Genomic DNA, 21625 nt, shown 5'->3' on the forward strand with positions numbered 1-21625 from the left:
ATGGTCGACGAGTATCGGGTCTCGACAGTCTCGACCGACGTAGAGTGACAGATAAGAGGAAAACTGGAGATTGAACAAGGTCGTGCATTGACCTTCCTCAAGATAAAGACGCGAATAATAAGCATTCATACCAGCTCGTTTTTTTATCTGCGACACGCCAAGTATATTAATAGACGCTGGCATTTTTATCTGCGAGGGAGTTAATGGAAAATTATGCGTGTCGGAGAGAGCCCCCTGCGTGTTCTGAAATATCTGAAATATTCCGAGATTTCATTCAATTCTTTCTCATTGCTGTTTCCTGAATAAAATATTCCGGACGATGAGGCAAAGTTCACTGGTACAGGAAATTCTAGGGAATAATTCCCAGATTAATGAAAATGCTTGTCTGTGATGATCGAGGAAAGATTCGAGAAAATATAAACTCAAGATAGAGCAATCTATATCAATGACAACGAGGAACAGGGAAAGGTGAGACCGGAAACGAAGACGTATCTTTATATCCCTAGATTAATTAAATCGCTTGCGTTCATTGTCTAATCCATAAATATGGCAGACAACAGGAAACTTCAGAGGAAGTAGAAATTCTACATGAAGCAATCGGTGACAAAATACATAATTACAGATCGCTACCAACAAAGAATAGGGAAAAGAGTCAGCAGAAACGCAAAAGTGCCTTTATCTCCCGAGATTCACCGAAGTCCTTTTCTGTGATGTCTCGAATATAAAATACGATATCAAATACGTCTAGAAATAGAGCAACCGTAGGAGATGTTATCTTTATTTATCAAATATCTCTTCCTTGATGTCTCTCAGAAATGCGACAGCCGACAGGACATTCTGGGAAAAATAAATGATATAACACAGGATATAAACCAACCACTAGTGCGACATGTCTTAATCTGCCTAGACACGACGGTTGACACCGAAATATACGATTTTCGCGTGATCGATATAGGTTATCAGCGATGCTTTCCAATTCATAAATAATGTCGCATGGCAGCCACGTTAATTCCGATACAAGTGAACGGGGGACAAGTGCAGCCTGCGGATCGTAAATGTGGCACCGTGGGATGGGGCAAAACGGTACCATCTTGACAGATCGTCGCGACGTGCGTCAACAATTTTCAACATCAACTTCCAATTACCTCCGGTTCCAAGAAGCTTCTTCCTACTTCTCACGTTTTAGAGATACTTCACATTTTGTTCTAGTACTTCTTTGCACATTTGAACACACCTGAAAAAGGACGTTTGCTCAACAATCTCTCATAAAAACATTTTTTACTTAAAACAAGTTATTTAGACCCATCTGGTAGATCCAGAGTTAATTTTGTTCATTGGATCGATCCATCGAAAGTTGGCAAACACTTTTTTTCCGGTGCGCTGCGATCGAGAGCGTTTCAGGAAATAAAGAGAAGAAAAAACGATGCATAATTCATGGGATGCAAGGAGATCGCCGTGCGACAACGAGGGCGTTCAGTATTCAAGAAAGTCTTCCTGGCCGATCTAAAAATAATTCGCAGACGAAGAACTGTCTCTGCTTATTGTCCGTCGTTATTTGAACGAGTCGACAACTCGGAAAATTTCGCTACGTCCACGCAACTCGCGTAGGAGAGAAAGGAATAGCTTCGGGTGCAATCGCTCCGAAATCATCGATCATCGCACGGACGAGAAAAGGGAGGATAAATTCGCGATCTTTCAAGCAATTCCTCCTCGGTTTTGTAGCGTTCTAACCATTCGAGTGCTCGCAATCCTCCGAATTTTTAAGCTACATTTAATACCTCCGTCATTCGGCTAACAAAGAGATTTTATCTGACTTCTGTTGAATGACGGCAACGTATCGCATAATCGTCGTATTATCCTCGCCGTAACCTTAGTTTCGATAGCAACTCATTTTACCGTTGAATCACGAATTGATAAACAGTAATAAAATTCGTTGACGTAAGCAGATCTGTGGTTGATGTTTCTGTGGGCGAACCTCTCGTGGAAAAGTCGTCTACACGTTAAAAATATGTACTTTTTAGAAGCATTATTAATAAACAGAGGATTTTACGCGTTCCAGGGTTGGCGCAACTGCGTCAAACACGGCAGAACTAAAACTTTTAACAAGGATTAACAAAGTACCCGTTGTATTTCCGGCTCGGCGCACTCCTCGACTTACTCCGATTTTTCATCGGATCCCTGCTTTACAAAGTAATCTGTACGAAAATGAACACGTAACTCCAATTAAACGGAATTTCATCCATGCAATCAGTAAAATAAGTCTCCACACACCCTTTAAAACAGAATAACTTTTTTATAATTATACCAAACGACCTGATGTTTTGTAAGCAATTAAAAGCATTGGTTTACTGCGAATGATGTGCAAAAGATATTTTCTAAAAATTACAAAAGGCACTTTTTAATAGTTTTTTATTTGGGCCCTTAATAAAAATGTAAAATATATGTTTTGTAGTGAAAATTTCATCGATATCGATTGACAAATACACAGATTTAACATAGATCTACAAAACATATATTTTAAATTTTCATTAGGGACCTAAATAAAAAAGTCTGATCAATTGCAATTTTTGGAAAATCTATTTTGCACATCATCTGGTGAACCAATGCTTCCAATTGCTTACAAATGATCAGATCGTTTGGTACAATTATAAAAAACGTTGTTCTGTTTGAAAGGGTGTACGGAGACTTATTTTACTGAGTGTAGGTAACGACAATGTTCATCCTACAGTTATTTTTTCAACAGTTCATTGTGGAATATAACGCCGGCTCGTTAGCATGAGGCTGATGATTCGATGCATTTTTATGCAGTTCTGTGACTGTGCATAATTTTTATACACATTATTAGTTTTCATTAAACGCAACACTTTCCTTCATTTCATTCCTATACTTCTTCAGTGCACGATTTCGTCTCACAAAAATAATTCCCATCCGCACAGATTAAACGAATTTACACACAAGAATCAACTGAAAATATTTCTTTTGTCAAAATGCGACATTAAAAGTCAACTAAAAATTATGTTGGAGGTATATGTTCGTAATCAAAAAGTCGGCATTGTAACATTTTATCGATGAAAATAACGATGTCTCAATGGAATAAAGGATTTCTTGCATTTCAGTTGAAACGTTTGAACTATGCAGATGCAGTTTAAACGTGGAGCCAGCTGGTATGCAAGAACGAAGCGTTATAAAAGCGTAGAAGCCCCGCGGATTGCGTTTTCCAGGAGCCGACTCTCGATCAACCGGTGCACAATCGACTGGCACCGATATACATACATACATATGTACACAGGCCTCTTATCGTTTCGGAACCGTTTATGTTGGATTTTCCACCGTGTGCATCGTAATTCCATTCCGGGTCGGCATCAACCTCCCGCAATGCAATCGCATACAGACGGAATCTTGTTCTGCGGCCTGGGATACCGCGGGGTATGGATTTAACGTTGCTTATAGCTTCTTTTACGAGTGGCAACACGCCGAGGAAATGATTGTAAAAAGGCACAGTCACTCGTTTATGCGCATACTTCAACGCGATTCCTAAATACTTTATCTCTGCCTTGCAAATTCTTAATTCCGACTTAAAATTTAAGGTTCTCGACATTCTGACGTAGATTTTGTGCGACACAATGAACCGGGAATGCGTCACAGTCTTCCGGGAATAAATTTTCCATCGTGTAGTCAATTTAAAATTTGAAGCGTTTAAAGATTTGTATAAAAGGTGAAGTAGCGATTGTGATAGTCTTCCGTGAATAAATTCGTCATCGTGGAATTAATTGAATTTTTGAATTAGCGAATGTGATACTCTCCTATGAATAAATCTGTCAAAATAAATTTTTCAATAATAGTTACGAGTTAAAAATCGAATTCAATATCGGCAGACGTTTCTTGATCGACTCCTGCGATTCTAACAAAATCATTGTATGGACAATTAATCTTTATCGATCCCTCCTCACTCTGTTGAGCTTGCTCGTCCTTTAAATAAAATTGATTATTCTGCACAGTTTAAATATAACGCTGCAGCGATATCGATTAACAACTCCTAACATATGTGAAAATAGATCCAACTATTTTTAGATTTTATTCAATTGAGTCGTAAAATAGTTTTAAATTTTTCTCGCGATGTGCATGTGCATGTAGAAACGCATACCAACCAAAACGATCCAATTGTTCGACTCATAAACTGGTCCAAACAAAATACATTATATTAAACATCAAACCAACGCCCAGTTTTTGAATTAGTCAACACGCGCCATTAAAACAGCCACTAATTAATCGGATATCAGTATTACTCAACGAAAAAAATGAACTGTATAAACACCGCCCGATAAACGCAAAATTCATCGGTCCGGTAAAACGACTAACGAGCTATGAAACACGAGCATGATCGCCTGGAAAGCCGCGCAAAATTATTACGGGCGAATAGCAAAAATTATTCGCCACGGTGGACAGAATGTAATGATAAAGCAATCAGTGGGCTCTCGTTCGCTATCGGCGATCAAAGACGTTTCTTGTTTCCTGTTCGTTGCCTTTCACGCATTTAGAGTGACGCGGGCTAAGCGCAGAGTCGCCAGATCAGTGGAATTGACTCGAATTGAGGGGAAAAAATTACCCCCTCTCTGCCAACACCGAATTAGTCACGTGATATTGTGACACATGCACGATAGAGATGGAACGCGTCACGTGACCGAGCTGTGGGGGAAGCGTGGGGAAATAGCGTCGTAGAAGGGGAAGGTAGAGTGGGGATACAAGTGTTAATCTGGCAACTCTGGCTAAACGAGATAAGCCGAAATTCTGATAACGAAACCGCCTGCAAATAGATCGAGAGGCATTCGATAAAACGATACGATCTCGGTATAATCGTTGCATGAATGGTTCCATGTAAAACAGATAATTATTTCCGGAGTACGGACTGCGTTGAAGTTGTTCGCATACTTTTATGCGAAATGAGTTGAAAGGATGACTGCAGCGACAATTACAACTAATCAGCACGCCGAAATTCTGGACTCGAACGCTCTACTAAAGTTCTTGCGCGAGTTGTCGCAGGACGAAGTTATTTTAATCGTTGCAAGTTTTTTTAGACAATTATCGTGTACTTAAGAAAAAGATTGACTACGGTTGAATAAAGTTTGCAATGTTTTTAATTTCTAAAGAGTTCCGAAGGTAGCGATGTTCTTACAGATAATTATTATGTTCCTTGAAAAAGGAACAAATCAATTGTGTTTTATGTAGTACACTGTAGCAATTCTTTTAATTTGAGAAGGGTTCTGATGGATGAGAAACGAAATTGTATTGGTTTCGTCGATTTTTCCACTAAGTGTCTGAGTTTTATTCTGTGGATCAAGGGTGTTGAGAAGATTGGCAGTGGTTGCTCCAGATACTGCAGATCATGGTTGCGCAGAAGACAACCTGGTAGAAATTCAGATGTGAGAAATTCCCAAACATCCACCGGAGACTTTCACCTTCGACAACTCTTTAACCTTCCTCCACGCTACATCAAAGCACATCGATTGGACTACTTTCATCGCGCACTTGAGGCTGAGTATATCGAGACCTCGAGGACTTGAAGAGAAATGATTTTCTTTTATGTTCTTCGACTGAGCCGCAATAGAATTCTGCGGAATTCTATTATTTTTCAAGCGTTCATCTTGCACTCAATCTCCCAATCAGTATACGTATTCAAAATATATCCTAATTTCATCAATTCATATCCTCGCTGAATAAACTGTCCCTCAAAATATCGACACAATTTATTACCATGCTTATATTAGCTTGCCGAGTTGTTCTTGCATGCGTCAAATCTTGTAATCGAATTTTAAACCACTTCCCGATGAGCTAGAGATTTGAAACTTTAAACATAGCTCAGAACCAGAGTCGCCAGAAAGTGACCAAACCAGCACTCGAGGGGAATACATGGAAAAGGAGAAAATAATTTTTTTAGACATTAGTGACTATAAATAAAAGCGTGGGGCGCCCACGAAGATTACGTCAATATAGGTTCGCGCTCCACGCTTTTATTTATAGTCACTAATGTCTAAAAAAATTATTTTCTCCTTTTCAGTGGATTTTAATATAAGCGTGGTTTTTAAAAAGTTTTTTAGATATTTTTTTTATAATGTTAGGTTCAAAGGAGAACTTGCTGTTTTAAAATTATGTTGGAAACTAACAAGGACAAACAGATGTGTAATTCTTTTCTAGTATATCCAAGGGAGGATGGCTCTGCCCGCTGACCTCGAACAACCAATGAAGACGGCGGATTTCATGCATTCATAACAAAAATTAGTATAGACTGAACGCCAAAAGAATAAAAATGTCGATTATAAGAATAGAGTCGCATTATTTTCAAACTCTTGATCTAGTTACAAGAAATTAATTGTAGAAACAACGTAGCCACAACGTAGAAAATTGTTGTTTTGCATAAAAGTCCGCAGTCCGCCATTCCGAAGGTTGTGCATCAGGGTCTGGAAAACTAGTTCCGCGGACAGCTGACGGAACAGCGAAACGTGCAATCGGAAAATATTAATTGCAACGAACTGGTTCCGAGGTATGAATCAATACGCGTGTCCCTCGCGTATGCACGCACTTGAAACGGTCCCCGGTGCACGTTATGATCGCCGGCGCGGCGTTTCGTAACAGTGACCAATAATGTCGGCCAAGGTACTTACTCTCCGGGGAACGTTGATTTAGAGATCGATTTTACCACCGGTGCTAAGTAACTTCGGATTACCATAAATGAGAAATATACGCGAGAGAGAGAGAGAGAGAGAGGCAGATAGAAAGCGGGGGTGACGACGATAGTTCCACTCGAACCGTTATGCCTAATCCGATCGGAGAAGGGGAAAAGCTTTTTCCCCTAAATGGATACGCGAGAATACATCCGAGGGCAACTGGGTGGCCTTGAGATTTCAACAAGTGCATCAGGACAGATCGTGGACGGATTCTTTCAATGGCGGATGACACTGTGAGCGCCTCTGATTAGGTTTATAGTGATTAACAACTGTCAGGCTGCGAGCTTGCACACAAAGTTCAGATTTTCATTGAGGTACGAACAAGAGTGTGGTATTGTTGACTATCAATAGACTGCGGTTTTTTATGCATTTATCAAGAAATTGGCTGGGTGAGATGTAAAACAGAAACAGATCAGAGAAGTCTAAGAATATTGTTACGATGTTTTTTCAATGTAAAAAATCTATTAAGCGATGGAAACAATTTTTATTTAACTCCTGCTGCCCACAGTCGTTGCAAAACATTTCTATTTCGCCTAATGATCCGCAGTCTACTTATAAACGTGAAGGACAAAATGAAGTTCGGTCAAGTTCCAACAAAATTGTACTTAGTTCTTTGCGCTATAACAACTGCATTGTTTTGTTGCATACGATACAAGGAGAACAAGAGTTCATTCCAGCCCTCCATGAATTTTATCCTCGCCAAAAAACAACAAGTTTGCTCGTAAATCCTGTGGGTCCAATCATAAACATAGAAGGATAAAAATTTCTTAGAAATGTTTCTAGTAATATTCCTAAAAAAGTCCGTCCCTCTCAGACAGTCTCCTTTCAATCGGACTGTCATAAAAACTGGTCGCAGCCAATTTAGAAAGTTGGCAAGTTAAAATTAGAGTAAGGACGCGACCGGGTAAGGTTGAAGCGGACCTGTCGCTCTCGTTGCGCATGCATCAGAAATGCATAAAAATCCGCAGTCTCGGTGCATACATACTGGCATAAGGTCGGCATAACTGTGACATTTTGGAGCACGCAACGTTGTGCGACAACTCGTAAGTCTGCCGTGGCTGGGAATCTATCCTATCTTGCGCGATGCAATGGACGGCCACGCGAAACTATGCAACATTATGCAACGCCATGCAATAGCGTGCAATCGTGAAAGGGTTTGGTTGACAGGCGTGTGCTGCACGCGTCCTATCGTGACTCGTGAACCGCTTTCTTTTTCACCGATTATCTTTCTCTGACGCGTCGCGAACCCACAAACGCGTATTCCCGTCGCTGCCTCATGATTTATGAACGAGGACGATCGATAGATCTGTCGGGGTGTTTATCATCGAGCGAAGACGCTCCGAATTTATCTTCTCCCCCTTTTCGCCAAGCTGTTAGTATAGTAATCTATCGGCGGAAGTCGATAACTGGCGGCCCTTGTATTTTACTCTTCGAGTCTTGGACAAAACAAATTGCGATTTTTTTTAAATTTATTTATTAAGGTCGCGTCAACAGCTAGGTTATTAGCGACCACGACGGACTGATACACTTTAGAGCAGTGAATTACATACATGTATAGTGTAGTGTGAAAGGCTTAATTTTCCTACTTATCGGTTGAAATATGTGGTAAGGTTAGATGTTGTTATATAAATGAGTACCTTTTAAGAAGGTAAGAACATTAATAACGTTTTTTTCTGAATTTCAAAGCATTCATTTAGACCAGTGGTTCTTAAACTGTGGCCCGCGAATCATTTTTGACATCATTAGATATTTTTGCTAAAAAGAAAGATTATTCGTCATAATAGGACGATCGAACTTAAGCAAACAAGACCTGAACAATCTTATTTGAGAACTCTTAACTGATTGTATTCTCTGTTGGAGGTTCGCCGAAATTCTTTAGTAACAGTATTCAACATTTTGCTACATTTCTACACACTAGAAAGATCAATTTTGCACCCCCAACTTTAAGGACGGCTCGCACACCTCTTCAACAAGGACGATTGCCAATGAGCTACATATTTTTCGAAGAACTATCTCTCGCATCAATTTTATCAAGATCGATGTGTCTAACTAGTAAGACTCAATTTTTCTTTCAACAGATATTTTTGCTGAAACAAAAAGATTATTCAAATCATTTTCATGAACAAAATGTTTCATGTTTCAAATTAAGTCTCAAGAACTACGTAAAATGACTAGGGTTGGAGTGGGCTCCGCAAAAAAAGGGGGCGGCCCCGAACTACATAAGTTTAAGAACTACTGATTTAGACTATGTTCTAAGTAAGTTGATCGATGTGTTTGAAAGGTTGGACAAGTATCACATGTTCGATGCATAATAGGACATTGGAAGATTCACAAACTGTTGAGATTGCGATTTGAACGAGGCGAAACGAATATACCATCGGAATGTCTCGAGAACCGAGCTATAGACGACTCCGAGTTTTTACGAAAAGTACAAACTTAGCCAAGGCCCTTAGCCGAACCAAATAGATCGCATGGGTTCCGCCGAGTTACCTTGTATCGGAGATTTATAAATAGTGCTTTGGAAAGGATTGGAGAGGCAGAGGATGTGTAAACCCAGACACAAAAAATAACTTCGGCGACAGTGTCTCGGTTCTTCGCTTGAAAAATTCTAAATGACGGGGCACGCTTCGTTGAACAGCTCCAACCTCGTCAATCAATTTATAAAGCCACGATTATATATATATCTTCGCTCTACCAAGAAATGTAAAACAATTCACAACACAATGTAAAACACTTAATAAGAGTATCAGTCTTGAAAAAACGGGTCTCTCGAAAACAAAACTCTTATTAAAAAACTACATAATACATCTCCATCAACTTCAGAACAATCGATATCCCGACAAACGTTTAAAAAAAACATTTAACAAACCTTCAACTCTAAATCGACCACCAGAAACGACACCGCCCACGTCGAATCGTTCAAAGGAGCGAAACGCAGCGAAGGAAAAAAAACTTGATCAAAAATTGCAATTCAAAACGAAAGCTATTACTTCCACGTTCGAGCGGGTTCCAGCGAGCATCGTCGAGATCAAACGACCCGTGGGATGTTAAAATCCTCTCTCGATCGAACCACGTAGCTACGCGCAGGGAGCTCCGGATGACGTCACCGGCTCTTTCGGGGATGCGAGGGTGGAGCGTGACGCTGTAACGATGACGTAGAACGCGGCTCGTGACATCATAGAGCTGAGGTGGGTGGCGCGTGGGAGTACGTTCACCCCGATCACGCGAACGCAGACAGTTCGTGGGGGTGGATTGGTGGGGATGAAAGTCGATGGAAGCTTGCGGGGGATGAAGTTTGGCCGGCAACCCCATTTTTTCACTGTTCCTGCGCATTCAGTAACGCACCCCCGCATTTAACTCCTCCGGACGACAAGAAAGAAAGCCGAACAAGTCTTGGGCCGACGAACTGCGGCTGTTAGGCTCTGTTCACAGCAAACTGAGCCTTTCGTCGCTTCAAGATGTAGTCCGCTACGAAATATTGGTCAATATTCACAGGCGAACAATAAATGTAATATTCCTCCTTCTTCTTTAAAAAATTATGAACGACAAAGAAATTTATCAAGTAACTAACGATCGTTAATGATAACGGTGGTTGGAATAAAATTCATTCGTGCAGCAGAATTTCCTTTAAACTCCAAACAATAAAATAATTTTAAAAAAATAAACTAACATATGATTATTTCAAGTGACACGTAGCCAAACAGAATAATATATTATCTTAACGATTATGTTTCAAATAATTTATTTCGATAATGCCGAAGTCCGGGACAGGCACGGTAACTCGATAATGATTTTCGCAACAGGAACTGTGTACGAGCTCCATTCACCAGGCAAAGAAAGTTGTTGTAAGTTCGCTGGGCGACACTAGAGGTAAAGGAGTCTCGCGGAGACCGCGAATGGTCTCAGGTGGTCTCGTAAAATCGATACCGTGTAAGTAGGACAGTGGGTTATTCGGCGAACGATGATAAGAGGCAACCTCGAATCAAGGATCGCGGCCGATAATGGCTAAGAACGTTGCGAAAGAAGAGCAGGAATAACTCTCAGGGGAGGCGCGTCCCAGAATAAAACGGCCGTGGACTCGGAGAACAAGGGAACCTCGCGGAAACGCGCCCACTTGGGACAAAGGGAGATAAATCGCGCGGAAATTAAAACTTTCCCAGTTGCGCGACGTGATTTCGAACCGAACCACTTCTCTGTTCCTCGCGGAGCACTCGACCGATCGGGACTGGAACAGAATGGCACCCCCAAATTGACTGTGAATGTCCACTCTTTAAATACCACCACATCAATGTACAGGGTGAACCACGAATCGTGACCAGTAGAGGTTACTCTGTTATTAGAACTCCGAACGAAAATGTTTTTATCACATATAGCATGGTTTCAAGAGAGCTTTCATGTGATTATAGCAAATTTCTTTGATGTTATGACACTTATCGAGTTCGCCTTGAAATCCTCTAACAAGTAGGCGTAAAAAAATTATAGGTGACCGTGAAAAATCATGCTATATCTGATAAAAGCATTTTCGATCGAATTGCTAATAACAGAGTAATCTCTACTGGCATATCTTCAAGATGAACATTTTGAGAAGAATTTTAAATACTGAGTGTTTCAAATTGCTTACACACTTGGTTACCAGCACGAGGGTTTGATAAGGGTTGAAAGATTTTGTAAAATCATTCTGAGGGCGCATTGGTCATCTCGAAGAGGCCCATCATCGTCGCCATTACGTCGGCGAACAGAACACGTTGCCAGATTCGAGACCGGCCAGTTCTGGCATGCATTATACTCCGAAATCGAATTAACCCACCCCAAATTCGACGGGTAACGGTATTAACGAGCTCCCTGGGGGAATCGAACTTGACGGGGACCTCGCAGACATGGTCGATCGTTGTGCAAGGTCAGTGACACCGGTCGTCCACCCGTGTTGCGCCGTCGAATATCTTTTCCATCGAACCGGGGGTTGAACGGTCGATGTACTTCGTGCATAAAACCGGCCTCGATACGATCGAACTTAAGCAAACAAGACCTGAACAATCTTATTCGGGAACTCTTAACTAATTGTATTCTCTGTTGGAGGTTCGTCGAAATTCTTTAGTAACAGTATTCAACATTTTGCTACATTTCTACACACTAGAAAGATCAATTTTACACCCCCAACTTTAAGGACGGCTCGCGCACCCCTTCAACAAGGACGATTGCCAATGAGTTAGATATGTTTCGAAGAACTAGCCAACAACCGTAGTCCCGTTGAAAGCACCGGTTCTCGTTTGATCACCGAAGTTAAACAACGTGGAACGTGACCGGCACTAGGATGGGTGACCGTCTGGTCAAAAACCGGAAAGTGACCCACCCGGGGTGTTTTTCACGTGTTGTTGGCAAAAGGTGGTTCGGAACCCACCATAAACAGTAGGTCCCGCTGAAAAGGCGATGGTGAGAGTGGAAAAAGGAGAGGATTGGTAAATGAATTTGAAACCCTGAGGGGACCAAATATCATGTCCATACCATGTTTCGAAGAACTATCTCTCGCATCAATTTTATCAAGATCTATGTGTCTAACTAGTAAGTTTCAATTTTTCTTTGTCAGATTCTCCGTAGACATGAAAATTGCAGGAGTCTATACCCTACGTTGCTGGGAAAGGATGATCCAAGTTTTAGGGGAACAGTAGCTTTATTGAAACGATAGTTTCGATCCCAACACAATGTTCGATCCTAACAGAAAAAAATAGATTTAGGAATGAAACTACAATTACCGTGTGACGGAAGGGAATGATAAATGCCTCGCTCGATAAAAGCATTCAGTGTTCATAACTTCAGAGGGTTGCTTACCTGAAATCAGAAAAAGAATTTATTCGCAATGTACCACAGTGTTCGGGGTTGAATTTACCCCTTGAAAGAGAGGATCTAAGATGCTCTACAATTCATTTTATTGGAGATCATTCGACGATGATGACCCTCTCGATTTTCATTGCGAGTCACGGTGAATCGCGAATGGACCTCGCGGCTTTTTATCCGGTAATCACGGTCTTTCAATAATATTAACCGGCGTCCCGTCGCAATTACACGGAAATAACGCGTTCGCGAAAGGCCGTCGTTTATAATTAACTTGATCAATACACGTGTAGACGTAACGTTGTACGGCCGTCGAATAGAGGATGAGCAGAACGCAAGGCCGCATTATCCTAGAGAGGACCGACTGAACAGAGTGAGAGAGAACGCGAGGGAAAAGCGGGCGCCGCCTCGGTAATGTGTTAATTAACAGGCAGCGCTCATTTCTATCGAACAAACTGATAACACTGCACGCAGGAACACGAACGTTTCCTCAGGACGAGCTGTGCAAAGTTTCGTGAAATTCAACGCGTCCGATTTCGAAACCTGTTGAACGGGTTTCTTATTTTTAACTGGCTCCTCCGGTGGGTTTAATAGCCCACAACGATGCCCTCGCGACTGCGTGTCTCGATGGCCAATTTATGAATTGTCCGACGTGTAATTACGAGAGGAATCATGCAGCGAGCTGAGATAAATCGGTTTTCTAAAAATAATTCGATGCGGTGGCACTGTATTCAACCCAAACCACGCACCATCTATACAAAAACAATTTTCGTGACGTACGCGATCGACTTTTCAATATGCATCAGCCCACTGTACCATCGCTACGACTTTTCAATGTGAATAATACACCAGATTGCTCTTGATATTGTTATGCAAGATCTCTTTGATGAACGAGTGACGTATATTCGGTGAATTGTTCGGTCCACTTTTGAGTAATGATTTTATTGACACATAGGTAACAGGATAATTTAAACATTATTGCAGACGCACGCAGGCATATGCCTGAAATGCGAATCCAACGGATTGTACAGTACGCGAGGAGCAATACGTGACGCATACGTGTGAATTTATTATCCAGATTCAACCTGTTGAGCTTCCCGTTCGATGCGTCACAGACGACGGTGCACTCGAGAATGTAAAAAATATACATATACTGCCACTTGCACTGCTACTGCAATCATACATGTTCACTCTATTCGAAAGTCTGGACGGTTCGTTGACTTTGTTACAGTGAAGTAATAAAAAATTCTTATTCCCGAGACTGACAACAAAAAACACAAATAAGGAGAGAAAACAGGATCGTAGAGAATAATTAAATTTATCAAGTGTTTCTACAAAGTTTCAGAATTTTTTCATGCTTTCTCCAAAAGAAAATTTCAAGATCATTTTTGCATCGACGTTGCACCGTTTCGCTCGGCTTCAGCTTCTAGCATGTTAATCGAGGAAGAAGCTTAACGGAGAACATCAGCGCGAAGGATTGTTAATATTGAACGCGATCTCCCCGTAATTGAAGATAATTAACGGAGAGACGATAATTTTCGTGACGCGTCGATGCGAACGATGCATGCGGTTACGACGTGCAACAGATGTCTGTAGAAACGGTACACGGTCCCAAGAGAATTCAATATGTCCATGCGCGACCATTAAAACGCGCGCGTCGTTTCTTGATTGCCGTTTGTTCGGCGCTGCTGCAGCTATCAGTGCTGCGAACGTTCCAATTGCGTAACTCAATTTTTCATAGTGTATCGGAAGTATTTGCACTGGAAATATTCGCATGACCAACTGATATTTCGAATATCGCAAACAAAAAGAATAAAAAAACGAATCACTTTACGTGAAACCTAGTTGGAATGATTGTTAAATGTTGTTCGTATTTTTAACGCAAATCCCAGCGGCTGTTGTTTAAAGAAAATTGTAAGACAACTTTTAGCACATTACAGTACAATTGCAATTTAAAAACTTGTTCACATCATGTAGTATTTAATTGTTCTAAATTAAAAGATTTATCGCCTTGTTGAGGGTGTCCGAATATATTAATGGGAGTCGCTGTATCTTCCAACAAGTAAAATTTCACTAAAAAATGGACTTGCCAAGTTCTCCAATTATCATCTACCACTCCATCGGGTTAAATCAAAGCCAACCGTGGACAGCCCAGTCGGTCTGGCGAGGATTAAAAAGACAAAAAGGCGGGGCAAGGATCGAGGGGGGCAAAGAGGAGAATGTGCGAAAAAGGAGACTGCGCAAAAAGGAGAGAACTATAGAAAAACGAGTGGGCGCTCTCGCCCACGAGCGAATCTCTTTTTTTCCCGTCGCGTCTGGATCGAAGGAGTCATCAGGGTTCGCGAGACGACGACTGGTCGTCGACCTTAATTTCGCTGCTGCGAAGTAGCTCGAGCCGGTGAGACCTTGTCCTCCGACAAGTAGAATCGAGACGAACGAAACGGGAGACGTACCCCGTTGGTTTTTATCGCCATGTTTACATAACACCGTCGGGATTCTCGCGTGTGTCGAAAACAGAACTGTTTGCGCGCGGCTGAAACATCATCCCCCCTGCGTGGGTCGCGAAAGAAGCCGCTGCTGCCGAGGGTGGTGGCCCGACCTCGAATAATCCTGCTTATTGATTCAAGTATGTCTCGCGAGCCGCTCGAAATAAATCGAGACGTTCAACCCTTTCATCGTGGGTCTGGCTGACGAAGTGATCTCGTTATTGGAAGCGACCCCTTCTTGCTCGAACGGATTTTTACCTCCCTGTCTTTCACCGAGCTAGACACGCGTCGAAGCTAGCAAATTGGATCTTCTTTCTGGCTCGTGTAAGTTGAAGGGAAATGTTCTTTTGCCCTTTTGAATCCTCGGGAAACATCGTCTAAAAAAGAACAGACTTTCCGTCTATCTTCATCTATGTACATACCTCGAAAATTGTAAAAAAAAAAAAATAGAATGCTGTACTCGTAACTCTTTTGTGTAGACAATAAAACAAGGAACAACTTCATTAAAAACTCTTGGACCATGAAAAATTATTACTACCTCTGCACTGATTGTCTGAACGACTCCTACTAACTGCGCCGCAGATTTTACGCAGTTGTGACAAGAACGAGTACATGAAACTCGAAATGGGAACATCAAAAGAATGTAAAGCATTGATGCAGCATTTTCAGCACATCAAACGATTCATAAAATGACAGATAGACAGCGGATTTTGTGCATTTACGACAAGAATAATTAGGTGTAATTGAAAACAGTACAAACATTAGAATAACTTATAAATGCTGTTATTAAAAGAGAAATGTTTCCATCAGAAATTTTCGAATGTACCTCTTTATTCGTTGCTATATATTGAGGAAAGGAAGATTTGATCTGGCTCCCGTTCCATGCAACGACCGTGAGAAACTTTCATTTCGTAGTTTAATAATAAATGTTTCCACCCGCCAGTGTGTCGCAATGGGCGCCGAAAATTTCTATTTGGCAGAAAGGTCCGCAGTCCGCTAATAAGAAAACATTGTTGCCAAAGAGACAGAATGAAAATCGATGGTACATGTATTCACGCGACTCGATCCGCGGCGTACCGTCACGCCCTCCAATTTATTCATGACTTCGACGCAATTGGTCGTGTCGCCAAAACCGCGTCGATTTGACGCAGATTCCCGAACTTATTTCGCGTATGTATGCATATCTGTGGTTGTCAGGAAGAACGCCGCATGTCACACACTTTCACTTTCGAGATATAAGTAGCCGTTCAAAGTTTCGATCACTTCGACATAGGACAACGGTTAAATTGTACTATTTTTTCGAGCCTTTCAAATTTGTTTTCATGACTTTTTTCTGGTAAATACGTCAATCCTATACTACGAAGCTCAATGAATGCATAAACTCTAATTTTTCGAAATTGTAATTGTATCTTTTTTCCTTGCAACCACAGCATCCGATTGCGACGCGAACAATTCGCCGGCTCGGATCTGGTTTACCGTTTCCTGTTATGTAAATTCCATTACATTACATAACGGTGAACGGTCGGAACAGGAAGCGGGCACTGACTAACGCACTACGCGAAGATAATGCGAGAACAACCATACTCTTGCGTCGTTGCTTATTACCTGCCGAATGTCACGCAACATAATAATGACATTGATAATTGTCCTCGTGAACAATGAACAATCTTTATTTCTATCTATTACAGAGTAAACTGAAAATTCGCCATCGATTTGGAAAAAATGTAATTTATCTCTACAATGTTCGACATTATTCTTTTAATAATCATTCAGATCCCGTTAGTATTCCCTCTGTATCTCTCTGTCGGCCGCAGGAGTTTCTTGTTTCGAGAAGAGGCCGACGATGCTCGATACATATTATATGTATATCGTTCCTACCGAGATTATGCTCTGAAACTTATCGTTTTACTATTGCACGTGTGGGACTTAGGTTACTATCTCGGCTAGACACGTCCACAGGCTGCCAGATGATTCAACTTGAGTTACAGTTCTTCGAACTGCTCTTCTTCTTCACTTTTGTCACAGAGGGCAGTCACTTCGCGAGCTTACACACAAGCGTCCAAAGCAATCATTTGTACATTTTCTTCAATCTTCTTCTTCTCTCTCGAGAGAGAACGAAGAATTAATTATTCACCGAGGAACAATAACTTTCGGAGATAGAATTGAAATACAGAGAAATGCAATGCTGCGGGAACAGAAACGCTTTCTCTCGGTCACAGTTGATTGTGCAAAGGGTATTTAACTTAGATACACTTTGCAACATATAGAACGGTGTTAACAGGTTTATGCAAAATGAAAATTGTCTTCCAGTTATGTTTCTATGGAATAAATCGCCGTGATTTTGCAGAATTGTTCCAGGCGTTTGCTCGGTAGTGAACGTGTGCTAATTGCACGAATTAAAGACAAGTTTATATGTTTACAGTACGGTGGCCCTTGTTCGAGGGGCCTTTTTCAATTGTGTGCATTAAATCGTAACGGTCCTATGTCGAAAAAGACCGGTTCGTGCAACTCGTTCGTTCAGATGCAACTCAAGGGCCCCGGCAAACTGCATCGGATGCGACGGGACCACCTACGTGGTGGAATCAATTTATGTAAGATTGTGTCGTACTCAAAACACACCGATAAGATTTTCTCTGTCGCTGTTATCGCTACCAGGGATTACTCTTTACGGCTTAAACTTCTTGAAAACGTCCTCTTCAGGCGCCACCCACACGAGCTCAATATTACTATGTATATTCGCCTACTCAACCCCAACCACTAAGTATTATCACAATACACTGTGTAATTATAGCATGCTGGATATGTTCATGCAACTGTAGACCTTTACCGACCTAATAATAGTAAGGATTCCGTAACGTATGCATACGTAGACTTTCACAAGGTTCTGATGAAAATGTAACTCTTTGCCCTTGGAGCCATTTTAACTCGAAAATGGAACATTTCTCTTCCGACCTAGAATAACTCCATTCTATATGATTTTCTTCTTTTTATGAATATGAAATAGATATCAAGCTTCTAGTAATTTATTAGATACCAACATATTTAACAGTGTAAACTGGTACAGCAATCTTTAGTGGCGTTAAAGTCTATTCAGATCTAAGTCCATTGCTACGAATAGGTAAAAGGTTAAACAAGTTAATTATCCACCTTTCCATCACATCGATTTTTTGCAGGTAAAATTGAGAAAACTATAGTTAAGTGATATTTCGTTTGTTTAATGTTCTGAATGGCGGATATAATCGGATGTAAATCGTAACGATATTGTTTGCACACTCCGAGACAGTATCCAGACACTCTCGATCTCTCTTACGACGGGAATAACCCTAAACGAGTCGCGTGATCCCTCGAAGGGCGGGATTTCCAGGTCAACTGGAAGAAGACGCGTTCGAGGACGCGTTTCTTTTTGAAACGCAATCGCGAGGGACAATGTACACCTGCTCCGTTCGAGGGAGGAGAAACAAAGACCTCTCGAAAATAGACCGCCACGGCCACTCTCGCTTTCACGCCTCTTCCCCTTCCCTTCTTTTGAATTAACGCGAGCCTCGCGCCTGAACAGGGCCAGAAGCCTGTTGCTCTTCGTTCCTCAAGCTCCTCAATGGTCAGCCCATCCTTTTCTGTGGCATTCTTATTCGCCTACTTTACAAAATCCACAAGAAAACCTTCGCAACTCGTCTACAAAGTCATTCATTACAAGTGGCAGGACCAAAATAGAAATGTGTTTCTCCCTCTACTAATTCGAAGAAGTTGAGGATAACGTGTGCACGAATATCTTTAAATACTGTCAATCTTTCACACTTTTCTGCCCCCAAATTACGGTCCGATCCGCGGAAAAACATATCTCTTTTTTATTATTTAATATTTTATTATTGCGTAATTCTGAAAAATCTATGATACATGGTTAAACACTTTTTAATGGAACATTCAATAGCATCAGCAATTTTCATTGTCAACTAACAAGTCACCCTCAATAACGTGATCTAATAGATTCATTTAAGGTTGCAATGTAAAAGAAAATATATTAGCTTTCTTTTGATACTGCACAATTATTGAAAATCCTATTAATAGGCTTCCGGTAGAAAGTGGTAAAAAGATCCTCGCACACAAAGGATCAATACGTAAAACAAAGATCGAAATCGAAATTAATTTGCAGAGCGCAGAATTCGATTTTACAATCTCTCGGGTGCACACGATATCGTACGGAGCGGTTCATACACCAAACAGAAAACCAGTCCGAACGGCACAATCAACTGCACGCATTGTGCACGGTGCAAACAACGAATTTCTTTTTGCTCTTCTCACCGCGGAATCCATTTATTTCAATTTTCCCTCGCGTTCGACAGGAGAGACAAAGTTCTTTGGAAGGTCGATCGAATTTTCCCTGTCAGAGGTTTTCAATCCCGTCGGTTTTCCTGCGTTTTTCACCTGTGTGTTTTTTTTCGTCACTTCCTCTTCTACCTATTTCGAATCGTCGTCAACGCGAAAGAGGGTGCCGCGCGCGAGAGTCGCAAAATAAACGGGACGCGGGACACACGATCGATCGTTGCCCGCTCGATTGTTTCGCGAGTGTTTTCTAAACGTTCCCTTTATTCCTCATCTCCGGCCATTGTTCTTTGTTGCCGATACACGGAGCCGGTCGTTAACAACGCGAATAGGACGACGTGACGGCCAGAGGCTGTGTTTTGCACGCATTACAATTCGCGCGCGGCCCGCTGCTCATCCGCACGGTTGTTGTAATCCACTTCCGGTCCCGAATGATCGTCTCCTTCGCGCGTTATTATGCTGTTTGCGCACGCGAGAGTTGGCCGCCAGGGAAAAGCGAGAAGCTAACGCGTCCGACAATGTGGTAAATTAAATGGAAAAGGAGCATCACAATAATTATGTTGTTCGCCGAACGAAATCCCAGGGCGCGTAATTTATGGTCTCGGTAATATACATAGTTCCATTTTATCCAAATCAATCCGACAATTTTTCAATTTCATTTGTCCCTCGTCTAACTGACGGAGAGATATCAATACGTGACCTATAAATAACTAATACGTACAACGATACTGCAAATTAAATTGAAAAGGAGCGCGTGTCTGACGATAATTATATTGTTCGTCGAGTGAAATTCCAGGGCGCGTAATTTATGCTCGAGAATAAAGTTCTAGTTTATCCTCATCAATCCGACAATTTTGCAATATCATTTGTTCCTTGATGTTAAATTGACGCGATCGACAAATACGATAGGATCATAATAACAAGTGACGTTCGTCGAATAAAATACCAGAGCGCGCACAATTTATGGTAAATAATATAGTTTTATTTTGTCCTCATCCTGTAATTTTTCATATCGTAAATATTAATTGTATCCGACGATACTGCAAATTAAATGGAAAAGGGGCGCGTGTGTGACGATAACTCTATTTTGTTCGTCGAATGAAATCCCAGGGCGCGTAGTTTTTATGCTAAAAAATATAGTTCTATTTCAATTTCGGAGTTTAATTACTGGACTGCGGATCTTCATACATTTATAGCAAAATCGAGTAGACGAAATCCAAAACTGTTGAAAAATTTTAAACATTCAAGATGTCAAATAAAATCCGATTTGATTTCTTTTATTATTTACTCATAATAAATAAATGAATTTATTATTAATTATTATTTATTTTGCATAAAGATCTATTAATACGGTAATAAAGGTCTATTAATTACGAAGACTTTCCAAACGCTTTTCTAACGCGGTAGGTGTCCGATGCCAGCGAATAAAGATTTAAATCGCAAAGAACGCGAACGAATTATTCTTCCCTCTAGAGCTGTCTATTACGCTCGCTGAGAAGGGTACGGGTGAGATAAGGTAATTATAGCTAAGACAAAGAGGTTAATGGATGTTGGTCCAGCAGTCAACGTTTCGACCAATTAGCTGGAGTCCGGTCGCGCGCGTGCTAAATTTAATAAACGTCCGCATAGGTGAAATACGACCAGGTGTAACTCGATGTCCCGCGTAAACTAGATGCGCACGTGGTCTTGTAAAGCGAGACGCTGCGGAGATAACGAGATTTCTATTTAAAAAAACCGTGCCCTGTATGTCATCCGAGAGCAGCGGATCCGGATAAATTCTCCGAAGTTCGACGCAAGACGAGAGCCCAAGGATAGATGGATTGTGTGTATCCGACGATGCCAATCGACCCCAGACGATCGTTGCACTCCATTTTTAAATTGACCTCCAGTAACGCGACAAACTTTACACATCTACTACATCATTGTGGATTTTACGTAAGAGAGCATTCTCCAATTCAAAGAAAATGTGATATGCTAATCGCTTGACAAATGAAAAACATATAATGCTAGTTAACGCTCGTCGAACGTTGCCGAGCTAATGTGTTTTTACATTGCGTCATTGGAATCGTGTTACGCCAAACGTTTGCGTCATTTGTGAGAAACAGGAGCCCGGTAGAAATGTACAGTAATGCCTTGATATCAGAAAAACTCCACTATTCGTGTGTAGTGTAATTTTAATAAGAAAAATGCCACAAATAAGTTGATGCAAGTCCCAATAAAAAAATAACGAAATCTAAAGAACTTTTGTAATTGGATTATCTACCTGGA

At 41.1% G+C, this 21625-nt stretch overlaps 1 protein-coding gene across 1 annotated transcript in view; it reads right to left on the reverse strand.

Moving 5' to 3' along the window:
• The window catches only part of LOC143209257 (PRL-1 phosphatase-like), a 50533-nt gene that overhangs the window by 19944 nt on the left and 8964 nt on the right, over nucleotides 1–21625 (reverse strand). The window lies entirely within an intron of this gene.

This window comes from Lasioglossum baleicum, chromosome 6, assembly GCF_051020765.1.
Source record: "Lasioglossum baleicum chromosome 6, iyLasBale1, whole genome shotgun sequence".
Lineage (NCBI taxonomy): Eukaryota > Metazoa > Arthropoda > Insecta > Hymenoptera > Halictidae > Lasioglossum > Lasioglossum baleicum.